The sequence below is a fragment of the Furipterus horrens genome, unplaced genomic scaffold (genome assembly GCF_987537825.1).
Source record: "Furipterus horrens unplaced genomic scaffold, mFurHor1.1.pri manual_scaffold_33, whole genome shotgun sequence".
Classification (NCBI taxonomy): domain Eukaryota; kingdom Metazoa; phylum Chordata; class Mammalia; order Chiroptera; family Furipteridae; genus Furipterus; species Furipterus horrens.
Genome location: NW_028327203.1, coordinates 393,490 through 418,278, shown reverse-complemented (window position 1 = coordinate 418,278; position 24,789 = coordinate 393,490). Strand labels below are relative to the sequence as shown.

Here is a 24,789-nt window from a genome sequence, read left to right as displayed (position 1 = left end):
CAAAGAAATGAAACTAGACCAGCAACTTATGCCACACACCAGAATAAACTCAAGATGGATCAAAGACTTAAATGTAAGACATGACACCATAAAAATCCTAGAGGAAAACATAGGCAGGAAAATTTCTGATATCCCACGTAACAATATTTTCACTGACACTTCTCCTAAAAAAAGGGAAGTAAAGGAAAAAACAAACAGATGCGACAACATCAAACTAAAGAGTCTGCTCAACAAAGAAAACATCAGCCAGATGAAAGGGGAACCAACCATATGCGAACATATATTTGCCAATGATACATCAGATAAGGGACTGATCTCCAAAATATAAAAAGAACTTACATATCTCAACACCAAGAAGACAGCCCAGTTAAAAATGGGCAAAGGACCTAAACAAACACTTCTCCAAGGAGGATATGCAGAGGGCCCATAGGCATATGAAAGTATGCTCAGCATCATTAGCCATCAGAGGGATGTAAATAAAACCACAATGAGATACCACTTTACACCAGTCAGAATGGCCATCGTCAACAAATCAACAAACAACAAGTGCTGGCGAGGATGTGGAGAAACGGGAACCCTACTGCACTGTTGGTGGGAATGCAATGCAGACTGGTGCAGCCACTGTGGAAAACAGTGTGGAATTTCCTCAAGAAACTAAATACGGAAATGCCTTTTGAACCAGCGATTCCACTGCTAGGATTATACCCGAAGAATCCTGAAACACCAATTGAAAAGAACCTGTGCACCCCTAGGTTCATAGCAGCCCTGTTTACAATAGCCAAGTGCTGGAAACAGCCTAAGTGCCCATCTGTAGATGAGTGGGTTAGAACACCGTGGTACATCTACACAATGGAAAACTATGCAGCAGAAAAAAAGCAGGAACTCCTGCCATTTGTGATAACATGGATGGAACTGGACAGAATTATGCTTAACGAAATAAGCCAGACAACAAGAGAAAAATACCATATGAACAGCACGAGCAAATGAACAAAACTGAACCAGAGACACGTAAACAAGGAACAGAGTAACAGGCACCAGGGGAGAGGGGCGCATGGAGTGAAGGGGTCAGTAGTGGACGGGTTTAGTAAAGGAACTGCTATAAATGACCCATGGACATGGACAACAGGGTGGGGGTTGAACTGTGGGAGAGGGGATGGGCTGTGGGGGAGCAATGGAGGAAAAGTCTGCAGAAGAACATTTTATTTTGTTTTTTTATGTTTTTAAATAATTTATTTGTTTCTTTATATTATTTTTAGAGAGAGGGGAAAGGAGAAAGGGAGGGAGAGAAACATCACTGTGTGGTTGCCTCTCACTCGTGCCCCCAACAGGGGTCCTGACGTGCAACCTAGTCATGTGCCCTGACTGGGAAGTGAACCAGCGACACTTGGCTCGCAGGCCGATGCTCAATCCACTGAGCCACAGAAGCCAGGGCTGGAAGAACATTTTAGTAAGCTGAAAATCATTGTTAAATAGTGTATTCACCCCTCGTTCCTGAGAATATGTCAAATAAGGTAATCATCAGATTTGAAACAAAATAAACAAAGAAGAGCCTATTAAAATATAATGGCTATGGTAGCCTCCTTAAAGCCAGGGTGTTAAAAATAATAAATTATGTTTTGTGTCGAAATAACATATTGAAATGAAAATGAGGTCGTGGCCCTGCCCTTTGTGGCTGAGCTGGTTGGAGCACTATCCTGTGGACTGAAAGGTTGTGGGTTCGATGCCGAGTCAGGGTGCTTACCCAGGTGATTGTTTTGACCCATAGTCGGGGCATGTAGCAGGAAGCAACCAATTGATGTTTCTCTCTCTCTGTGTCTCTCCCTTCCTCTCTCTCTAAAAGCAATGAAAAAAATACACTTGCATGAGGATTAAAAAAATGAAGTTGTGATGTTTGATATATTTTTCCCTTTTTAAATAGTTTACTATTTCTTTGTAAGTTGTAGAACAAGTAAGTATACAAAAGAGACAAAGGATGAGTAGGATAGTACTTTTCTCTTTGCCTCAGTCTAGAACGATTCCACCTGAGGAGCAGGTGCCACACTTTTTCTTCCTAACTTGAAGAAAGAACAGAGGAGAGAGAGAAAGAAGGAGAGAGGAAGTGAGAAAGAGCAAAGTTTGCAAAGGCCCCTTTCAACTTTTTAGTTATGTAAATTCACAGGCATTTATTTCTTTCACACAAATGGAAAAGGGATTACTTTGATTTTTCTTTTATTGTTTATATTAATGTGATAGATTTCTGTATATTCGGTTTGTATTTTGTTTCTTGCCGAATTATTTTATTAACTCTATTAATTCTGTTGAATTATTTAGGAAATTCTATATAGAGTATCATGTCATTTACCAATAGTGACAATTTTAATTCTTTCTTTTTTACTTAAATGTATTTCTTTTTCTCCTCTGATTGCTATGTCTAAATATTCCACTACTATTTTGAAAAATAATAATGAGAACGAACATTCTTGACTTGGTTTTGATTTGAAAAGGAAAACTTCAATTACTTCACAGTTGAGTATACTGCTAGCTGTGAGGTTGTCATATGCAGCCTTTATGAAGCTTAGATCATTTCCTTCTACAAACCTTCTTTGAAATATTTTTATTACTAATGCATATTGTATACTAGTACTTTTTCTGTATTTCTTGAATATTCATATGCTTTTCATTTTTATTTCCTTTTTCATGTGATGAGTCACATCTATTGTTCTCTGGGTGCTGGGTCATTCTTGCATCACTGGTATAATTCACACTTGATCAGAATATAGAATCATTTTAATATAGTCAAATTTGATTGGCTACTATTTTGTTGAGAATTTCAGCATCTACATTTATCAAGAATATAGGCCTGTAATTTTCTTTCTTTGCAGTGTCTTTCTTTAGCTTTGGTATCAAAATAATTCAGGTCTCATGAAATATATTTGGAAGTAAACTTCATCAATTTATGGGTTGGTTGAGAAGGATATATACTAATTATTTTTAAAATATTTCCTAGAATTCTCCTGTAGTTCTATCTAGTCCTGGGCTTTTGTTTTTTAGGTGTTTTGATTAGTGATTCAAATTTGTTGCTGGTCATTGGTTTGTTCAGATTATGTGATTCGTTCTGGTTTAGCTTCAAAAGTGTAAGATCTAAAAATTTTCCATTTTATTAAATTGTCAAATCTGTTTTATATAATTGCTGATGTTGAATAATTCTGTTCTGGTAGTTTGGATTATAGTTTCATTTTTTTCTGATTTATTACTTTTTTTCTGTCTTTAGTGCCTGATGAGTCTTACTAAAGGTTTTTCAAATTTACTTAACAGTTCAAAGAAGGAGCCATTCGTTTTATTATTATTTTTTATTGTTTTTTAAAAATTTATTTATTATGGCACTGGTTTTCATTTTATTTTACAACTAACTTTTTTGTTTTGGTACTTCTTTTTCTAAGGTATTTAGAAATAAATTCAAATGATTTTATTGATATTTTCCTGCTCTATAGTTAGAATGGTATAGCTATAGAGTTTCCACTTATAACAGCTCTACTAAATCCAGGTTTTCTACGGCCATGTTTAAATGTTTATTTGTCTAACTGTTGTTGTTGGATTTTTTTTTGTTTCCATTTTTGATTTACTAGGGACTTGATAGCATGTTTTACAGTCTCCCAATCCTTTTTTTTATTATGTTTTTTCCTATATTTCATTTCTAGTTTCTTACCAGTGTGGTCAGAAAATACGGTTACTATAGCTTAAAACTTTTTAATTTACTGAAGATTGTTTTTTCCCTTTGTATAAGATCTATCTCAGAAAGTTTCCATGTAATCTAGGGAAAAATGTGCACCCTGCAGTTGTAAATGCAATGTTCTATAAATATTTATCAATCAAACCTGATTTGCAGTTAAGTCTGTTTTTATTTTTTAATTGTCTAAAATGCAGTATTTTAAAATAAGAGTGTTGTTCTTTAATAATCTCATACCACACTGAACTATCAAATTGACCCTTTTAAATAAATGCTTTTTCCAATCTCAGATAATGGATGAGGAAATTACAAGGCATTTTAACTACTTTAAAATCATAACACTCACCTGTGGCACCTCCCATTTTTCAACCTGGAACTGTCTGTTTCCCCAGCCACCTATATCCTCTAATTGTACAGAAAGGTAATTTAAATAGATTAAGAAGAAAGGTTGGAAAGAGTATTAGGTGGCTCTGAGTAAGTGGTTCTCACTAGCGTTTGTACAACAGACTCCGTGGGTCTGAACTTCACAGAGTGTAGCAGCATGTCCTCTGTATGGCACAGGATGAAGCCGGTAAAGTTGATGGAGAAAAGGCACAAGGTCAAGACCACCAGCTGAAGTGAAAAAAAGCACAAAGTGGCCACGATTTTACAAAAAGTTTGGACAAAAGCCAGAGTATTTCCAGGCCCTTCTCACCCATAATGCCATTTTCTTTTCCCAACATATATACTGTAAAAACAAGAGGCCCTTTCTCTGGACTCAAAAGGTCACTAACCTATATTTATTTCTGTGATTCATCAGTTAAGTCCACATTTAGAAAATGCCTGCAGATCCAAATATGCTAAAAATATATATACGACATATGTGGAGGAGACCTCCAATGATGTGTAGTTTGTTTGCTGCCTGATTCTGTGACCAAAATTGAAGATCAATAGTTGTGTCTCCATCTTACACTGTGTTATGGTAAGTGTCTCAGGCAGGGCCTTCATGAACTAGGAGTATCACATGCAGAGTCAAATGAATGCACATTGAAAGGAACCTGTCATGCAGTTGGAGATGTCATCTATGGGACTCTTTTTCCTGTACTATATGTGGCCACATCAGGGAACCCTGGAAGCAGCAGTGAAGCCTCAGGACAACTCAATTATTTGGGACAATTTGGTAATTTAGTTCCTCTTGCACTTGTGCATATGAACACCTGATACATGCAGGCATATCTGGGACATGCAGCATGACTCAGTGAGAGAAGTGGGCACAATACTGAGCTTCGGTTTTAGCCAAAGTGTCAGACCGTCACCTGGACATCATTTGAGGTCTCTGTCTTGTATGTCACGATTGGAATCCTCATAGTCTTCTGTGCATCTGTAGGCATGTCCAAATGGTGACCAGAAAAATGGGTCACAAGATCATGTGCAAAATTAAATGATTTTTGGATCCGTTTAAAAGACCTCATGTATCTACAGAACATGGCTTGAAAAAGAGAGCATACAGTTGTATATGAAAAGGGCCTGGCACAAACGGGCATATGGTCCACGTGTGTCTGAGGGCGTGACCACTTCCTTTCTTTCCCACGCTAGCTTCTGAGCTGGCCCTGGTGCCCTTCACACTCAACTTTAGATCACCAACCTGTGCCATTCAGAGAATGTACAGCCAAAACCACTAAAGTGAGCTCCACCGAGTTAGTTGTACAAATCCTGGTGAGAGACCCCTGACGAGAGCACCCCATTTCCTTTTATCAGTTTGTTTTAACTCTCTCTGAGTTTAACTGCTGCACTATTGGAAGATATGCAGGAGAGGTGAGGAAGGGAATGTCATGTTCAAACGTGAACCTGACACATATGAGTCATGTGAATTTAAAGTAGTGAACTCTTTTTGTATTCTCATTTGTAACACCATGATTTAAAAAGCACTTACCTCAAAAGGTTATTTTTAACACTTTTAATTCAATGTACTGGCAGGACATTAGTTAAGAAAATTATACAGGTTTCAAGTGCACAATTCTATCATAAGGCGTGTGTAGATTGTATTGTGTGTTCACCATCCAATTCAAGTCTCCTCATGTTTCCTTTGAAAATTAAATGTGGTATGAGATGCTTTTTTATAATATATGTTATTTTAAAATACAGTACTTTAAGTAATTTAAGAACTTTCCCTGGCGAGGTGGCCTATTTAGTTTAAGCATCATCCCTTGCACCAATGACTAGTGAGTTTAATTTTTCATCAGGGCACATACCAACGTTGTACGGTCAATTTCAGTCAAGCTGCACAGGAAAGGGAACCAGTCACTACTTCTTTCTCACATCAAAGTTTCTCTCTTTCTCTTTCTCTACTCCTCTGTCTCTTTTCCTTTCTGTCTAAATTCCTTTCAGTTAAAAATCATATATTCAGGTGAGGCTAAAAATATTTAAGATACTAATGTCCTTACCTTCCACTTTAGACTAGATTGATTTGGTAGACATTTATAGATCATTTAAGGCAAAAACTTGCATTTTATGCATTTTTAATGCACATGAAACAATTCCCAAGAAAGATCTTGTACTAGGCCACAAATAAAGTCCAAAATGTTAAATTATATCTGCCATGTTCTCTGACCTCATTGGTAGGGAAGTTGAAATAAAATATCAAGAAAATAAAACAGAAAGCAGTACAAGCATCTGAACAACATGTTTGTAAATAACCAGCAGATCAAAGAGAATAACAAACCAAAACAGAAACTACCTAGAGACATAGGAAAACTGGAAAACAACCTAACTCAATCTGGGATACAGCAAAATCACTTACAAGAGGAAAATTTATAGTTGTACGGGTTTATCTCACCAGGAGAAACTCTTTTAAAAACTTTAAAATTTATTCTTGAACAAACCAGAAAGAATACTTAAGTAGCAGAAACGAATATAACAGGGATCAGAGTGCAAATGAATACAATTGAAATACAAAAGATGACACTAGTAAAACCAAGTGCTGATTCTTTCCAAAATATATGAAATTGACAAGCTTCCTGTAAGACTCATCCAGCAGAAAAAATAGAAATAATCAGAAATTATAAAAAATGCTTTATCTGACACCACAGATTAGAATCATTCAAGAATGCTGTGAACAATTACCTGCAGTTTCACCCAGTCCAGCACACAGAAGTGGCAGGGGCTGGAAGGTTCCCACGTGAGATGACAGATGTGGCCTTACCTTGGGTGGCCTGCCCTGAGCTGCCATACGTGACCCAAGGCTGCTCACTGCTCACTGACCACAGCTGTTAAACAAGAGGTTGGAGCCACTGTCTACCGTGAGTGAAACAATTTTATTACAGGCTTTCCAAATGCCGAAGCCTAAGAAGGTCTGGAGACAATGGGAAAACATCCTGCTCTCTCAACTGTCTTTACTGAAGGCAGGTAGTCAGGGGCCTGCCTCGGAAATGTGGGTGCTTGGTTACCAGGGTTCTAACACCTTTATTGTTCTATCACCAAAGAAGTGAAACAACTTCTTCAACATTCTATCCCATGGGCCTTCTCCAATCACCAGACTTGCCTGTAAACCCCTCAGCACTTTCAAGAGCTCACTGCCAGCACCTCCATAAATATGCAAATATTCCCAACATAGCTCTCCCCACACCTTCTTCATAATGAATCCAGGGTCCTGGCTTTCAGGAGAGACAGCTGCATTTAGACCTGCGATTTCTGACTTGCTTAGTTTCCCGCATAATCCATGAGTCTTCCTGGCCCTCCCGAGTAACTTTACCTGCACAGTGGAGATGACAGAAGAGACTAATCCCTACATACATTGTCAGGTGTGTATAACATAAAACCCACACTATCTGTGGGCCACTGTTTCAAGGATTTGATCCCAAAACTCAAAGATGGCAAAATTAAAAGAAGGGCTTAGGCCTGGGATTCAGCAATGTGATCCTAAGAGGGTCATACTGCCCTGGGCCACATTTTTAGGTCTTCCCCTTAAAGAGGTTGAAGTTAGGAAAGCAAAGGTATTATCCTTTATTTCATATAAGCCTTTTATGTTGTCCTGTCATACTTAGGATCAGACCTTGTGTGTCATGTGGGCCTGCATGATGGGCAGACGCCACAATGGCTCCGAGTGGACCCTGCCTCCTGATATGCACATCTCTGTATCACCACTGAGTGATTGCCAACCACATACTCCAGCACACGATACAGCCAGGTGATATGAAGTCACATGCAAGTTGTATTTAACAATAATGTCACTTTTCTCTCATAAACTTTTTTGAGTTGTTTTCCTTTTTTTACTTCTGTTTCAATCTTTTATTTTATCTCTCTTTGCCTCTCCCCTTTCTCTTTCCCTGTCTCTTCTCCTTTTTTAATACCAATTTTGGGGACTTGGGGACTACCATATTTTGGGTTGTGTTAAAGGACCCAATGAATATTCTTTGATTCGGTTGATGGCCGTCCAGAACAAGAACACTCTGACCTACAATGTCAATAGTTGCTCTCCTTGAAAAGCCCCAATGCAGATGCATACGAAGTGCTTGCTGTCCTTCAGTCTTCAAAATATGTATAAGTTTGAAGGCACTGTAGCCTGTGGATGTGGCTCTGTGATGGGGCAAAGCTGTGTTCTGTGTGAGGAATTTGGTAAAAATTCCGAGTTGCTACATTTTGTCATGTGATTCCAGAACTATGGCATGAGGGGTGTGAGGCTCAGGAGGACAGAAAGCTTGGTAGCATGGCCCAGGGGCCATTAACCAGAGAGACAGATGCTGTCCCAGGTGGAAAGCTGGGAAGAGCTGAGGCCATAAATGAGACCCAGTCTTAAGACAACTGGGAGTGAGAATCTCTAATGTTTCTCCCTGGGACACCTTCTTTGAAGGTTTTACATGAGCAACAGGGGTGTTCCAACACTGGTGCTCTCTAACACTTGTGATCTCAGGTTTTGAGCTTTTTTAAAAAATGAGGTGTGTGAATAAACAAGATAAGAAGAGAGGTAGTTTGGGATCAGACTGTTGGGGCCATCATCAGTTGGACTGCAGACTGTGAGCAAGGCTGGTGTCAACTGGAAGGTAAACAGATGTGGGAAAATCTGCAATCGGCTTAAAGACAGAAATAGGTGGGCACGGTTGGTGTCAGTTGGGATTCTGGGAAAATTGTGTAGGGCTGGCTTCAGTTTAAGAGTATTCTTGTATAGTGTTTAAGAGAGTGTTTAGGTCTATTTTTGGCATGTATTTGTCGTGTTTTCTCAAGATCACTTGAAGGAACTGTCATTGTTTCAGTGTAGATTTCTACATCTTTTGTCATACACGACTTGTCCTTATGGGGGAGGGTTTGTTTCTGGGCTCTCTATTATTTCCATTAATCTTTGTGGGATTTTTTTTTTTTTTTTTGCCAATGACATCCTGTTTTGATTATTATTTCTTTGTAGTGTGGTTTGAGATCTCGTTTCGTGATACCTCCAAGTTTTTGCTTCTTTTTTTCTTCTCAGGAGTGCTTTGGCTATTTGGGATCTTTTGTTGTTCCATATAAATTTTAAAATTATTTGTTCAAATTTTTGAGAAGAATAAAATTGGTATTTTAACAAATACTGCATTAAGCCTGTAAATTGCTTTGGGAAGTATGGTCATTTTTAAAAATTTAACCTTTCTACTCTGTGAGCATAAACTGTTCTTCTAGTTCTCTCATGTTCTATTCAAAATTTTCTTCAATGTCATATAACTTTGATTCAAGCACCTCTCACATCTTTGATTATGTTAATTTCCAGGCATTTAATTCTTTTTCATGTAGTTGTAAATACTATTATTGAACTTATTTCTTCTTCAGATTTTTGAAAGTTTTCATCTATTTATTTTTTAGAGAGAGAGGAAGAAATGGAGAAAGAGAGGGAGAGGCACATTGGTGTATGAGAAAAACGTGGACTGGATGCCTCTCACAGGCCCTCAGGCTGGTACCTGGCCCTTAACCCGGGCATGTACTCTGAGTGTGTATCACACCAGCAATTTTTCAATTTGCAGGCTGATGCCCAACCCACCTGTTCACACCACTGAGGACTCATCTTCACATTGTTTTGTTATTTTATACAAATGTGACACATTTATATATATTAACTTTGCATTTTGATATCTCACTGAATTTTTTTATTAATTCTATTCATTTTTTGTTTGATTCTCTTGAGTTTTTCTATGTAGTCTAATGTCATTTGCAAAGAGTGACAGTTTTACTGTTTTGTTTTTCTTTAAATGACTTATTTCTCAAAGAAAGAAAATCATAGGCCAATATCCCTGATGAACAAAGATGCTAAATCATCAACAAAATATTGGCAAATCAAATACAGCAATGCCTCAAAAAGATCACACACAATGATCAAGTGGGATTTATTCCAGGAATTCAAGGTTGGTACCACATTCACAAATCCATAAATGTGATTAACCACATCAACATAATGAAGGATAAAAACCACATGACCATATCAATTGATGCAGAAAAAGCATGATACAATCCAGCACCAATTTTGATGAAGAAAACTCACAGCAAAGTGGGCACATAGGGAACATACCTAAACATAATAGAGGCCATAGATGACAAACCTGAGGCCAGCATCATACTCAATGGGCAAAAACGACAAACATTTCCCTTAGGATCAGGAACAAGGCAGGGATATCCACTTCTCCTCTCTTATTCAACATGGCACTGGAAGTCCTAGCCACAGCAATTTGACTAGAAGAAGTAAAAAGCATCCAAATTGGAAAGGAAGAGGTCAAACTGTCTTCAGTTGCAGATGACATGATATTGTACATAGAGAGCCCCAAGTGCTCCACTAAGAAACTCTTAGAATTGATAAATGAATTCCGCAAACTAGCAGGATAAAAAATTAATATTTAGAAATCAGTTGCGTTTTTATATGCAAATAGGAAACTGACAGAAGGAAAATGAATAAAACAATCCCACTCACAATTGCTTCAAGAAGAGTAAAATACCTAGGAATAAAACTAACCAAGATTGTAAAAGATATGTCCTCACAAAATTATAAGACATTGAAGAACAAAACTGAGGATGGTACAAATACTGGAAGCACATACTGTGCTCATGGATAGGGAGGATTAATATCATTGAAATGTCCATACTACCCAAAGAAATCTATAGATTCAACACAATTCCTATCAAGATACAAAAAGTGTTCCCTAAAGTAGAACAAATATTCCTAAAACTTATATGGACCACAGAAGACCCTGACTAGCTTCAGAAATCTTGTGAAAGAACAAAAGTTTTGGGAACCACACTACCTGACGTGAGACTATAGGACAAGGCCAGAGTAATCAAACAGCATGGAACTGGCCTAAAAACAGATACCTAGATCAATGGAACAGAATAGGAGAGCCCAGAAATTAACCAACACCTATCCGGCCAATTAATCTATTGACAAAAGAGACAAAATCATACAATGAGTAAGGAGAGTCTATTCAATAAATGGCATTGGAAAAATTGTACTGATATGTGCAAAAAAGTGAAACTAGATCACCTCTCATACCACACACAGGAATAAACTCAAAATGGATAAAATGCTTAAGTGTTAGACTGAAAACCATAAAAATCCAAGAAGACAATATAGGGAGGAAAATCCCAGGCATTTCCTGTAGCGATTTTTTTTTTTTCTGATACATCACTTCAGGCAAGGGATAAAAAGAAGAAGAAGAAGAAAAAAAAAACCCAACTATTAATACATCAAACTAAAAATTTTTGCACAGCAAAGGAAACCATCAACCTACTGAATGGAATAACATATTCACCAAAGGTACTTCTGATAAGGGGTTAATATCTAAAATTTATTAAAAACTCCACAACTACCACCAAAATAAACAATCCAATTTAAAAAATGGACAATGATTCTCAATAGACACTTCTGCAAAGAGGACACAAAGATGGCCAATGGACATATGAAAAAAGTCTCAACTTCATTAATCATCAGAGAAATGCAAATTAAAACCACAGTGAGATACCACCTCACACCTGTCAGAATGGCCACCATCAAGAAATCAGCAACAAGTGCTTCTGAGTATGTGCAGAAAGAAGAACCCTTGTGCATTCTTGGTGGGAATGCAGATTGGTGCAGCCACTGTGGAAAGCAGTGTAGAGTTATCTCCAAAAAGTAAAAATGCATCTGCCTTCTGACCCAGTCATCTCACTTCTGGGAATATATCTGAAGAAACCCAGAACACTAATTTGAAACAATACACGCACCCCTGTGTTTATCGCACCATTGTTTACGATCGCCGAGCCATGGAAGCAGCCCAAGTGCCCATCAGTACACGACAGGAGGAAACAGCCGTGGTACGTTTACACAATGGAATTCTAATCGGCCATATAAAAGAAGAAAATCTTACCCTTTGCGACAGCATGGATGGAGCTGAAGAATGTTATCTAAGTGAAATAAGCCAGTCAGAGGAAGACAAGTACCATATGATTTCACCTTCATGTGGAATCTAACGAACAAAATATACTAACAAACGAAACAGAAAGAGACTCCTTGGTCCAGAAAATAGACTGACAGCTGTCAGGGAGAGGGCATTGGGGGACTGGGTGAAAAAGATAAAGGGGTTAAGCAAAAAGACAAACAAACTCATAGACACAGACCACACTGTGGTGATTACCAGAGAAAAAGCAGGGTGCGGAGGGGTAGGAGAAGGTCGCTGGGGGATAAAGAGTGATGGAAGAAGACTTGATTTGGGGTGGTGAACACACACTACAATATACCTAAATTGCGTTATAGAATTGTACACCTTTAACTTACATAATTTTATTGACCAATGTCACCTGAAAAAATCAATAAAAAGAAAAGAGAAGATAATGGCATCTAGATTGGAGAGGGAGAAGTGAAACTATCTACTTCTACATGACAGGTTCTTGTATGTGGAAAATCATAAGGAATTCTAAAAGAAACAAGAAAACAAACAAAAAACTCAGACTATTGGAGCAAAGAAATACATTCAAACAACCCAAAAATTCAATAGAGCATAACAAAATTCAATTACAATGTAAATTACTTGGTATTTTATAATAAAAACAAAGCTTGAAGGATATAAAATGAATATACAAAAACCCATTGTCTTTCTATATACTAGAAATTAACAATTTGAAAAGGAAATTAGAAAAACAATTCCATTTATAATAGCACCAAATAGAATAAAGTGTTTAGGAAACATTTCAAGAAAATACTGGAAGATCTGTTCCCTGAAATCTACAAAACATCATTGAAAGGAACTGAATTACACCTAAATAAATAAAAACTCATGTTTATGGACAGGAAGATTTAATATTGTTAAAGTGACAACACTTCCTCAACTGGTTTCCCTAGATAATCCAAGCTGCCTATTATGCAGAAATTAACACACCGATCTTAAAATCCAATCAATCATGGGTGTAAAACTTTTTGACCTTAGAGTAGGTAATGATTCCTCAGATAAAACACCAAAGACAGAATCAACACAAGGGAAAAAAAAAGATAAATTGGGCTTTGTCAAAAGTTTAAAAATTATGATTCAAAGGACACCACCAATAAAGTAAAACAGCCTAGGGCATAGAAGAATAGGTTTGCAGATCAAGTATCTGATAAGGAGATAGTAGCCCAGAATCTTTTTTAAACAGTTACAGCTCAACAATAAAATGATAGATGAATCCATTTAAAAATGGCAAAGGGTGTAAACAGGCATTTCCTTCCTACTAAAAAATACAGAAACGGACAATACATGAAATGATGCCGCGCATCACTAGTGATTAGATAAACGCACACTGAGACCATGCGACATCTTCCCCAGAAGGCTACACCTAGGAGATGAAGGACAACAAGGGAGGGCAGGACCTGGAGAGACTGCCACCCTGAGCTGCTAAGTGGAGACCGGAAGGTCTGTCCCCTCCCGCCAGCGAGGCTGTTTCCTTTCAGCACGTCACAGGGTGTAGTTATTTCTGCGATCTCTCCCACTAGACTGAAAGCACCTTGAAGACAGAGATTAACTTCCTCTCCTTCCCCAGAGTATGAGTGTGTGCCTGGGTCTGAGTGTGTGTGTGAGAGTGTGTGTGTCTGAGCGTGTGTGTGTGTGTGTGAGTGTGTGTCTGTGTGTGTGTGTGTGTACACGCATCCATACCAGGACACCGGTCATTCTATGCTGTCTGCAGTCACTGATCTGCTCACTTCTCTTCACCACGAGATCATAACCTTCTCAAGACAGGGCTGGCTGAAGCACACACGTGGGCCGACCCTGGGGTGGGGAGGAAGGGGGAGTGGAGGAGGGTTGAGGTCAAGTAGGGGACCCCTGGATGTGCTCTGACTTCCCCAACTTACGGGTTCCACGCGGCGCTGGCCAAGCCCCATCGCTACCAGCGGTGAGCGTCAAACAACCCTTTGAGGGCGGACGTGTGAGCATTTTTGCACGCGTATTAGGAACCTAAAATAGCAAATGAAATCCAGTGGAAACGGAAGGAAACACTGACTGCACACATGTCTGGAAGGGTACATACATAAAATGATTACAATTTTATTTTATTTTAGTTTTTACCTCTCAGTGTAGCATTCTGAGTAATTTTTATTTTTCTCATTGTTTAAGGAACTTGCAACAAACAACACAAATTACCAATGATTTTCAAGCACACTTAGAACTTTTCAAAAACTGACGGAAGCGGTAAAGCAAGTTCCAACGAATGCCACATAAACTACCTTTATTGCCTTCTTTGCCATTAACCTGGAAACCAGTAACAAGGTAACAAGAAAATCCCTATATTAGATGTTTCCAATAAGTCTCCAAAATGAGTCACAGTTGGAGTTAGAAAGTAATTGACATGGAAAAATAATAATACTGCATACCAAAGCCAGATCATTCTGGTTTCAAAAATGATAAAAGCTTCAAAATCAGTGGTTCTCAAACAAAAGTGATTTTTGCCCCCTAGGGGACACCAGGCAATGTTTGCAGCCATTCTAGATTGTCATGAGGGTGGGGGAAGGGAGGGTCTTATCTGCATGCAGTGAACAGAGGTCATGAATGCCAAAAAGCACCTACTACGCAGAGGACAGTCCCCCAGGAGAATGAATTACCTGGCCCAAAAGGTCCAGAAACCCTGCTCTATATCATGAAGAGTCCACTCGAATTAAAACAGCATGTCACTTTGCTTCCTAGGCCAGAAATGCTGCCTTTCTTTGATTAGGCAGCATGGAGTCTGCAACTTACAGAACAAAAAAGGCCAGCTGTCCTGCAAATATCGGGGAGGACTGTCCCAGGCTGAGAAGTCACCTGAAAAGAGTAGGAGGCAAAACAAGATCTGACAACCTAGGAGACTACAATTCAGTCTCCTATACCCTGTGATAAACACAGTAGACATCTGAGGGTCACTGCTTCTTTTCATTGCTCACAAAGCACTTGAATAACTGTTTCATAATGTCACTTAGAACAAACGGCCTTACTCTTTTGGATTCCGGAATTCACCATCAAAAGTTTTCCTCTTTCAAAGTGTGGACCTTTGTTATGTCGTGTGTTCCTCAGAGAGCCTACCTGGAGCACGTTTCCACTAACAAAGTACTTTGGATTTCTATAATACCATGTGTCCAGGCTATGGCCTAGTTTAAAATGCTAAGAATGATGTTACTCTATTCTTTAGTCGTGGAGATATTTGTGACTAACAGAAAATATTTTCTAGCTCCTAACAGAACCTCATTTTCTCTTTTCTTACATGTTTTAACTATTCCTACATCATATACGCTTACAAGAATGTAATGATCATTGTTGAGTGATAGCATATTTACATTGATATTTAATGGGAATCAACTAAAAAGTATTACAAATAGAATTTACTACAACGAAGGGGAAATAACATGCTGCAATAAATTTTATTTCTAGAAATAGTAAGTTAAAGATATAATTTTTAAAAAAACTAACAACAAAACATGTAAACAATGAAAAACCTGGGAATCAACTTAACAACCATGCACAAGATCTGCATGAACAAAATTGGAAAATGCTACCCAATAACAGACACTTTAACAACTGAAAAGCATTATCAAGTTCTTGGATAAAAGAATGATGATACCTATTTACCAAAGTTCTCTCTAAATGTAGTATCTATATTGAAATAGAAAAGTTGTCCCACAGGAAGTGTCGCTTAAATTGAGACCTGAGATGTGTACCCCACAAACACTCTGGCCACCCTCTTCTGCTCCTTACAGGTTGGCTGTAGCCGCTCCCCAATCCCCTCACCTCATACCTCCACGCAGCTCACCTGACCTCCCTGGATTTCACTGCTTGCATCACCTTTGGCCATGAGTGTCATTTCATGACCCACGGAGACAGGCGGCGGGCAGCGCCTGATCTCAGGACCACCTAGTTGCTCATCTCTCCTCCACAACTGCCCTCACCTCAGGCCTGCCAGCCTCAATGAGTCTCCCACCCAGCGCGGACCCACATCCTTGGCCTGACCCTGCCTCTCGCCTCCAGCCCGATTCCGCCTTTCACCTTAAGACAGGCCCCGCCCCTCATCTCTAAGTTGGATTTTTAGTGATCCGTTTCAACAAAATCAGCCAGGAATCAGGTATACTTTTGGACATGAAGTTTCATGAAGAAATGGATTTATAATGTATAATTTGTAAAATTAAAGACTACTCTGTAAAAGAACTTATTCACAGAATAAAAAGACAAGACAAAAACTGGGCAAAAACATCAGTCACCTAAAACACAGTGTCCAAAAAGACTGAAAGTGAAAGAATGGGAAAAGCTATACAGGATGGTACAAAAGTAGGTTTAATAGTATGAACACTGAATAATAATACAACAACAAATTTTGTTTCTTGTACTCAGAACTCTAAACCTACTTTTGTCTCACCCTGTATCAGGCAAACATACCAAGTGAAAATGACATAATACCATCCAGCAGACTTCGATGCAAAAAGCAATACTAGAAAGGAAGAGCACTTCATATAAATAAGTTTAATTTACCAGGAAGATCCACATTCACAACATACTCAATATAATAAACTCAAATTATATAGAAGAGATACAAAGAAGAATTTATAATCATTAGGGATAGCGCATACCTCGTTAAGAAACAATAGACCCCCTCAGAAAATTCCGTAAGGATATAAGGAACGTGAGCAGCAAACTGGAGTCAACATTCACAGACAACCAAGCGCACACAACTTTCCCCGCTGACCTGCACGACGCTGTGATTCCCAAAATGAACAAGAGATGACAGCAGAGATGCACGCCTGGAACGTCTGTTACACTGACCCTATTGTAGTCTGAAGCAAGTTTCAAACAAATTCAAAGGGTTGAAATTATATAAAGTGAGTTTCTTGTTCTCATTGTAGTTAACAGAGTAATCAGTAATACATGGTAAGTAGAAATCCCTACATTTAAAAGATATGAAATACACTTCTAAATAACTCTCAAAATAAATCGCAGTTGTAGTTAAAAATAATTGGAACTGAATAATAAGAAGAAATGCATTAAAACCTACTGGAGCCCTGGCTGGTGTGGCTTGGTGAGTTAATCGCTGGCCTGCGAACCAAAAGGATGCAGGTTTGATTCCCGGTTGCTTCACATGCCTGGGCCGTGGCCGGATCCTCTGTTGGGGGCATGAGAGAGGCAACCGATGGATGATTCTCTCACACATCCAAGTTTCTTTACCTCTCTTTCTCCCTCCCTCCCTTTCTCTGAAAATAAATAAATAAAATCTAAAAAATATAGTTAAGACAGAAGTAATATTTTAAGAACCTATGGGAATTCACAAGGTTTGCATCATATCACAAACCCAGAGTAACAAAAATTAAATCCAGAGGAAGCAGAAGAATATAATTATGCAAGTAGAGATGTCTTGAAGGGTCTAAACTTATAACAGTAGCAGTTAACCTGTTTGGGTAGGATTTTGAATACATTTTTATTCTCCTAGATAATGTAAGTAACCTGCAACAAAGAAAGGCTTTCTCGGTTTGGGTAAAAAGGAGTTCTAGAGGAAAACATGGCATAATTTAAAAATAACCACACCAGAAGCCTTTTGTTTGCTCACCTGCACTGATCTTGTCACCCAGAGGGGCTCCTTTGCAAACTTGTGCTGCTTTCTGTGCCAAGGTGGCAGAGCAAAGAGGAAACGATGGGAACAGAACTCACATAAATAGCGAAGAGCTGAGAACCGCAGCCTGAGGGAGTCTGTCCCCGGGCTGTCCCACAGCCGTGACGCTCCATAACTGAGAAGCGGCACCACTGAGTTGACCCGCGGCAGTGCCGCTTCACAACTCACCCGTAACAATCCTGGGTTTCTTAACGGCTGTGCACCCACTCACAGACGTTCAGTACCAAAACCGAGCTATTTGCACTCAATAAGCTTTCCTTCTTCAACGCATCCCACCTCTGGAACTCCTGTCGACATTGAATTGGTGTCAGTTCACACACACCCAGGACACACTCAGGACTCCAGACACAGACCCTGGACTCAGGACCCTGGACCCTGGAGCAGACTCGGAACCAAAAGCTGAACCCCAGACCCCTGCCCCAATCCAAAAACTCTCTCCAAGACCCAAGCCAGACCGTGGACCCTGAATGCCAGACACCAGACACCAGAGACTGACAGCGAACTCTGGACACCAGCTTCCATACATCAGACTCATGAGCCAGAACTGCACGTGGACCCCACACACAAACCCAGCGCACAAAGACACACCCAAAGAGACCCCAGCTCCCAGACACACAGCCAAATACAGATTCGACCCCGGGCCACGGACCCTGGAGACAGAATCCACATCTGTAAGCAAGAACCCATAGCCAGACTCCAGAGCTGGAGCTGGACAATGGACCCCAGTTGCCAGGGGCCAGATGCAGGAGCAGAACCAAGTCCTCACCCTGTGAGCAGAGCTGAGAGTTAATGAAGAGCTCGTGTGACTCACTAAGTCGGAGCAGCTAGTGTCACAAATATTTTTCAGGCCAATGTAAATGTACAAGAGAGGAAAATAACTCACAGAATTACTAAATAACGCCAAACCCTGCAGAAATAAACCAAAAAGACGAGCAACAACAAGAAAAAATAGTGCTTACTTTTGCCAGAGATGTCCATGATCTCTCGGCTGCTGCACCTTCCAGAAGTTAAGTGTCCCTGCCATGAATGTCACCGCGCCGGCTCACCAAAACTGTGGGAGATTAAAAACTACTTTTGTCATACCTTCTAAATTCTGACACCTGAGATAGTAGTCAAACTCGCACAATCAGATTAAGAGGAGATACTCAATGTTTAATACATGCACAAGGGGAATTCATATTGAAATGAATGCCAAACACAATGAGGTGATATCGGGTATAAAGGACATTTTGGAAAACGGAAGAACAGAGTCTTGGACTTTAATGGTGAAATGGGTACATTCAGGTTAATTTAGAAAAAAGGCAGCATACCTGGCAGGTTAATTTTTGTTCGGCGACCCCCCAAAGACTATAACACACAAGAAGTAAGATAAGAGGGTGGACGGGCTTTTGCTAGGACTATTACTGTCTCAAGCTAAGGTGATTGTGCTAAAGCTCTTTTCCTAAACCAAATTTTGGCCATTAAACTGCTTAGGAAGAACTGAGATGATAAACATAAGTAATTTCTCAGTCTTTCCTTTCTTAACAGCCAGTTTAAAATCAACATGCCGAGTAGAAAATTCTGGCCCCCTTCATTACCACCTTTGAAAGTTTGAATAAAAGGTTTATAGCCACAAGCTAAAATGGTGCCTTGTTCCATATTTCACTGACATAATCACTCAGTTTTGAGAATAAGTTGCTTTAGCTAAATTGCTAAACCTTACTTAAGGAAATGGTGACATATATGTACTCCCCAAATTTACCTATTAAATACCTCACTGCTCGCTTGCCTACGTGGTGGAGAAGCAATCTTTCCTCTAACCTCAAGAATCTTTAGGCTGGTCCAATAACCCAATAGGTATGACACAGATTAGCCAATGAAAATAACCAAATTTTAGACATACGTAGGCATGGGAACCTCACTCACATGAGAGTCAGAAACCCCACGTGCAGAAGAGTATTAGAATTGGAATGGAAACACGGGTGTACACAACATACTGAGCTAGTGGTGGTGTAAGGTGCCTTGGGGCTTCAAGTCTCCTTGCAAAATTATAAGAGCAGATGCTTCGAAAAAAGGTGCTATTCCCAAGATGTACAAGATGGCAACGAAAAAGAGCATTTCCTGGCGGCCTCGCCTCGGCTGTTATTCCACAGATGCGCACTAGATGGCAGGCAGTGTGCAGCAGAGTGTACAAAGGGGCCCCACTCTGACACGGCAGGGCGACCTGCCACATCAGCCCTGGGTCCTCTGGCTGTTGGGAGAAGTATTACCTAAGAGAGCATGGAGCCCTGTAATGCGAGCTCTGGGTCTTCGCCAAAGAAAATCAAAGGTTGTGTCCGGTCAGCTCTGGGGCTTATGAGCAAGGGGAGGGGCCCCACCTGAGAGCATAGTGGGTCCTGTGACATCAGGTCTGGGTCATTGGAATATGGGGAGGATCACACATGAGAGGCTGGAGTGTCCTGTTACTACACAACTGTGTCCTGTGAGGGTCAGAAAGGCGTCTCCCTGTAAAATGGAATGTCCTGACCTTTCACCTTTGTGTCCAGTGACTGCGGGGAGGGGTCTGACTAGAGAGAGTAGGGTGTCCGGTCACATTGGCTCTGTCTCCTATCAGTTTGGAAAACAGTCCCACCAGCGGGAACAGTGGTTTCTGTCATATCAGCTCTGGGTCTCCTGAGTGTGGGGAAGGGCCCCTCCCTTAGAGTGTAGGTCATCCTGTCCCATCAGCTCTGGGTCCTGTGATTGTCGGGTACGGTCACACTTGAGACGGCAGAGGGTACGGTAACTTCAGCCTTTGCTCCTGTGGTCGTTGGCTGACCCACCAGAGACAGTGAGGAGCCCTGTTGTTTCGGTGTGGAGTCTTATTACTGTGATGAGGAGTTCCACCCAAGAGTAGGGCAAGATCTGTGACATGAGGTGTAGGTCCTGTGAGTGGAGGCGGCCAGTCTGGGAGAGTAGGGGGTCCTCTGAAAATCGCGCTGCATCTTGTGAGCACTGGAAGGAGTCCCATCAGAGAGAAAAAGGGGTTGTGTCACGTCAGCTCTGGGTCCGGTGAATGTGGTGAGGGGTTTCACCCAGAAAGAATAGCGGGTCCAGTGACATCAGCTCAGGGTCCTATGAGTATGAGGAGGGGCTCCCACCTGACAGAGTAAGGGGCCATGTCACTTCAGCTCTGAGTTCTGTGATTGTGAACAGGGGGCTCTCTCTGGGAGAACTGGGGGTCTGGTCAAACTGGCTGTATGTCTTGTTAGTTTGGGGAAAGGTCGCACCAGACAGAATAGTGGATGTTGTTGTAGGGGCACCAAATAGTCCCTGTAAAAAGTTTCAAAGGTCTGCTAAATACGTAAACACGTAGGGGCTTCAGATGTTCTTTGTAAAAAGTAGCAAGGACTTGCTAAAAAGCCTTGAAGAGAGGAATGTCAGAAGGAGTGTAGCAATTGGTGATTTACAAGCTAAAAGGACCTCAGCCTCTATCACCTTCCATTTACTTGTGTCTGGTTTAGAACATTTGTGAAGGTTGTGCTTTGCAGAATGTCTAGCCCTTTGAAGACAGATTGCTTCGCAGGGAGTTCGTCCCTGGCTGAAGAGCTATGCTGCCACCAGAGATAACCTTATAGCCTTGCCAATTTCTGTTCCTGTTACTGCCAAGACATTCCTGCAGTCCTGCCCAGCCCCCTCTTCCTAAGGCCGTTTCCCGCCAAAGAAGCAGCAAAGGGGGCCTCATCAGTATAAAAACTCCGCGTTTTAGACTCCATTGCAGGTTGGAGCATGTTAGAGGCCGGCTCAGGGTCTGCCCAACTCCTGGTCATTATTAAAATCCTTTCCTTACTTTATACACGGCTTCAGAGCGTTCCATCTCACCTACATAGCTGCAACACTATCCCCCGAGCCACCATGGAGAGGAGTGTCACGTGAGAGTAGCGGGTCCTGCCACAGGTACTGCGGGCCCTACCACGACGGATGCGTTTGTAAGACATCCCGAGCAAGGTGTGGCGTGAGTTGCCTTGGAGATTCATATTGCCCTTGCAAAATGGTAAGAGCTGCTGCTGAGTACATAGGCGCCGGTCTCAGGATGTGCACTAGATGGCAGCAGGGAAGAGCATTTCCTGGAGTGTGCATCTGAGCCTGTGGGGGGTTCCACTCTCTCTGCCTGCATAGAGACTCCTGTCACTTCAGCCGTGGATTCTCTGAGTGCCGGGAGGGGTCTTACCGGAGAGAGTACGGAGCCCTGGTCATGGGACGGTGTGGAGGAGTCCAGCATGAGAGATTAGGGGGTGCTGGAATGTCAGCTCTGAGTCCTGGCAGGGAGTGTGGGGTGTCCAGTCACTGCCCCTCTGAGTCCTGTGAGTGTCAGGAGGGGTCTTACCTGAGAGAGCAGGGGTCCTGTGACAGCAGCTCTGGGTCAGTATGTGATTATCACATCTTCGGTTCTTAGGATGCAGAAGACTGTCTTCTTTAGTAATCAAAGACCTGACTGAAACGATATGAAGCAGAAACATTTTAAGGAAACATAGTATCTCTGTTTTATAGGCAGAAAAACTCTCATACTACCTTATCTGGTGCTACACAATATGGGAAAATTTTTGTCATTTCAACAAAATAAAATAGAACTGAACCGTGCTTCTACGTCAGCTCACTTTTCATATTTACATTCATTTACTTAATGGAATTTCGTCCCATCGTATTCGGCTTCACCGTATAGAAAACGTCCTCTCTCTGCATTTCTCATCACGGACCTTCCACTTTCCTCCTGACATTCAGCTTTTGTCCTGCTTTTCCTCTGTCCACTCTGGCACAACCAGCCTCACTTAGAACAAACTTAATTACATTTCTCTGAAATATACATGCCCGTATCTCAATACCTTTCTCTTACACACAGTACTTTACGGCTTTTTTCTGGACCTTTCACTTGAATTCTTAACCTTTAAAAAATTTTAATTCCTTGTGAAAACTAAGAGTAAGAAATTGTCAATTCTCTGGGACACCAGTATTCTTTAGGTTGACACTGATAAACAAATTCGATCACTTCTAGAGATTACTTATTCACAGCACACATTTTTAATATTCCACAAGACGTGTTTACTAAGTCTCAAATCGCCTAAATCTGTCTATCATTTGCAGCAAAACACAAACAAGCCTGTGTTCTGTCCGCCTAACCCTCACCCAAACTCTCCCTGACGCCACACAAAAACCTCAAAACCCCACGAATGTCCTCACCGAGCCGACTCTGCGGGCCCTCTGTAGATGACGCTCCCGCCGCCCCCCTGCGCCTCCCGGTCCCCGGAGGCGCCCCCCGGGGCTGCAGAAGCCGGTGAAGCACCTCGGCCCAGCGGCACCGCGCGGAGCCACGGACGCGGCCTGACAGCACAGAGCCAGCCCGGGGACCCGCGAGACGCCGGCGCACGGGAGTCCCCTGGGACACGGGGGCGGCCGGCGCCGCACAGTTCAGCCGGGCCCTGGGTCCCCTTCTAGCCGTCCTGCTTAAATCCATTCGTTGGGGGACATTCCAGCTGCAGTGGAGACACGAACCCCAGGACGTCTCCCTCCCGGCCCCGGAGCAGCAGGAGAACGGTCTGGAGAGCACAGCGCCCACGCCACGAGCCCGCTGCCCAGACGCCGCGCGCGGGCCCCGGCCCCTCGCCCGCACGCCCAGAGCGCCCGCTTCGGCCCCCAGGGGGCAGCACGGCTCACCGCTCCCTCCCTCCTCCGGCTCCGCTGGCAACCGGAGAAGTCCTGCGCTCCTGACCACGCTCCCGGGGCGCCAGGGTCCCCGTCTCTCTTCTTCCCGGGAGAAAAGAGCAGCAGCCCGGCGGCCCTGGCCAGCACAGCGCCGTGAACCCCCAGCCGGCGCCAGCTGCGCAAACCCGCCCGACCTGCCCTCCCGCCCCGGTCACGGCTGAGGCCTGGCGGGAGGGCCGGTTTGCGGCGACGCTGCTTCGCTCTGCTCCCTCTTCCTCCGCACGGGGAAGGAACCCCCAAACCTGTGGGAGCGGCGGGCCCCTTGTCCCGTGCCCTGCCTCCCCAGCTCTCCTTCCAGCCTCTCGGGGTCTCTGTCACCTCCGCCCACCGACAGGTCTCCGCTCCGCAGGCCTCAGTCCGCTCCTGTTCGCCCCAATTCTGCCCGGGCCCTCCCCCCACCCCGCCTCCAGTTTCCCCCTCTCACCGCGTGCCGCGGACGTCTCCGGTCCAGCCTTCTCCCCGGCCCACCTCTTCCCGCACGGCTCACAGGGCTCCGGCCCTCCTTCCAGACGCGCCTCCGTCCGCCTTCTCACCTGGGCTTCTCCTCACCGCCACCCCGACCTGCCGGGACGGCAGCCCCGCCTTCACCTCCGCCCGTCGCACCCCTCCAGGCCCGCACCTGGCAGCCTCCGAGTCACTCGTCCTCCTCCCGCCGTTCTGGAACAGAGCGCGCCCGCGCCGCCCCCTTCCGCTGTCCTCGCTGAGCGCTCGCCGCCCGCGCACCGCAGCTGACGCCCCTCCTGAGCCCTGCGCCGACCACGCCTCCATACGTGGGGTCATCTGCGCGCACGCGCGCGTGGGGTCATCCGCGCACGCGTACGTGCCCTCGGCGTGGTCATCCGCGCACGCGTACGTGTGGACGGGGTGGTCATCCGCGCACGCGTACGTGCCCATGGCGTGGTCATCCGCGCACGCGTACGTGTGGACGGGGTGGTCATCCGCGCACGCGTACGTGTGGACGGGGCGTCTGCGGCCGCTGGGAGGGAAGGGAGGGCACCGGCGGGCGGGGGACCGGCACAGGCTGCGGACTGAGAAGGGTTCCGGAAGCGGGCCGGCCGTTGCGGGGGTGAGGACCTCGGGGAGGCTGTGAAAGTACTCTGCTGTACCCAAAAGCTGCAAGTGACAGATGATTTCTGAGCGGCCTTGTAACTTCTTCAAAACTGACCATATTATGATATAAAGCAAGTGCCAACAAATTTCAAAGGCTTGAAATTTATATCTGTGCATTCATTTATATACGTGTGTGTAGTGTTTCTTGCTGTCATTGCCATTAATCTAGAAATGAGTAACTAAAAAGTACTTAAAAGTCA

General features: G+C 42.7%; 1 long non-coding RNA gene across 3 annotated transcripts; it reads right to left on the bottom strand.

The window, feature by feature from the left end:
• Positions 1–1,747: 1,747 nt before the first annotated feature.
• LOC149990048 (uncharacterized) lies at positions 1,748–24,259 on the bottom strand. Of its 3 annotated transcripts, none has more exons than XR_016508977.1 (4): positions 24,099–24,259; positions 22,107–22,214; positions 18,721–18,812; positions 1,748–1,833 (listed from the first exon to the last, which is right to left on the bottom strand). It is a non-coding gene; the product is annotated as an uncharacterized LOC149990048 (long non-coding RNA). The 3 variants fall into 3 exon arrangements; XR_016508978.1 differs by lacking the exon at positions 1,748–1,833 and adding an exon at positions 12,037–12,073; XR_016508976.1 differs by lacking the exon at positions 1,748–1,833 and adding an exon at positions 14,875–14,934 and having other exon boundaries at positions 24,099–24,258.
• Between the last annotated feature and the right edge of the window lie 530 nt (positions 24,260–24,789).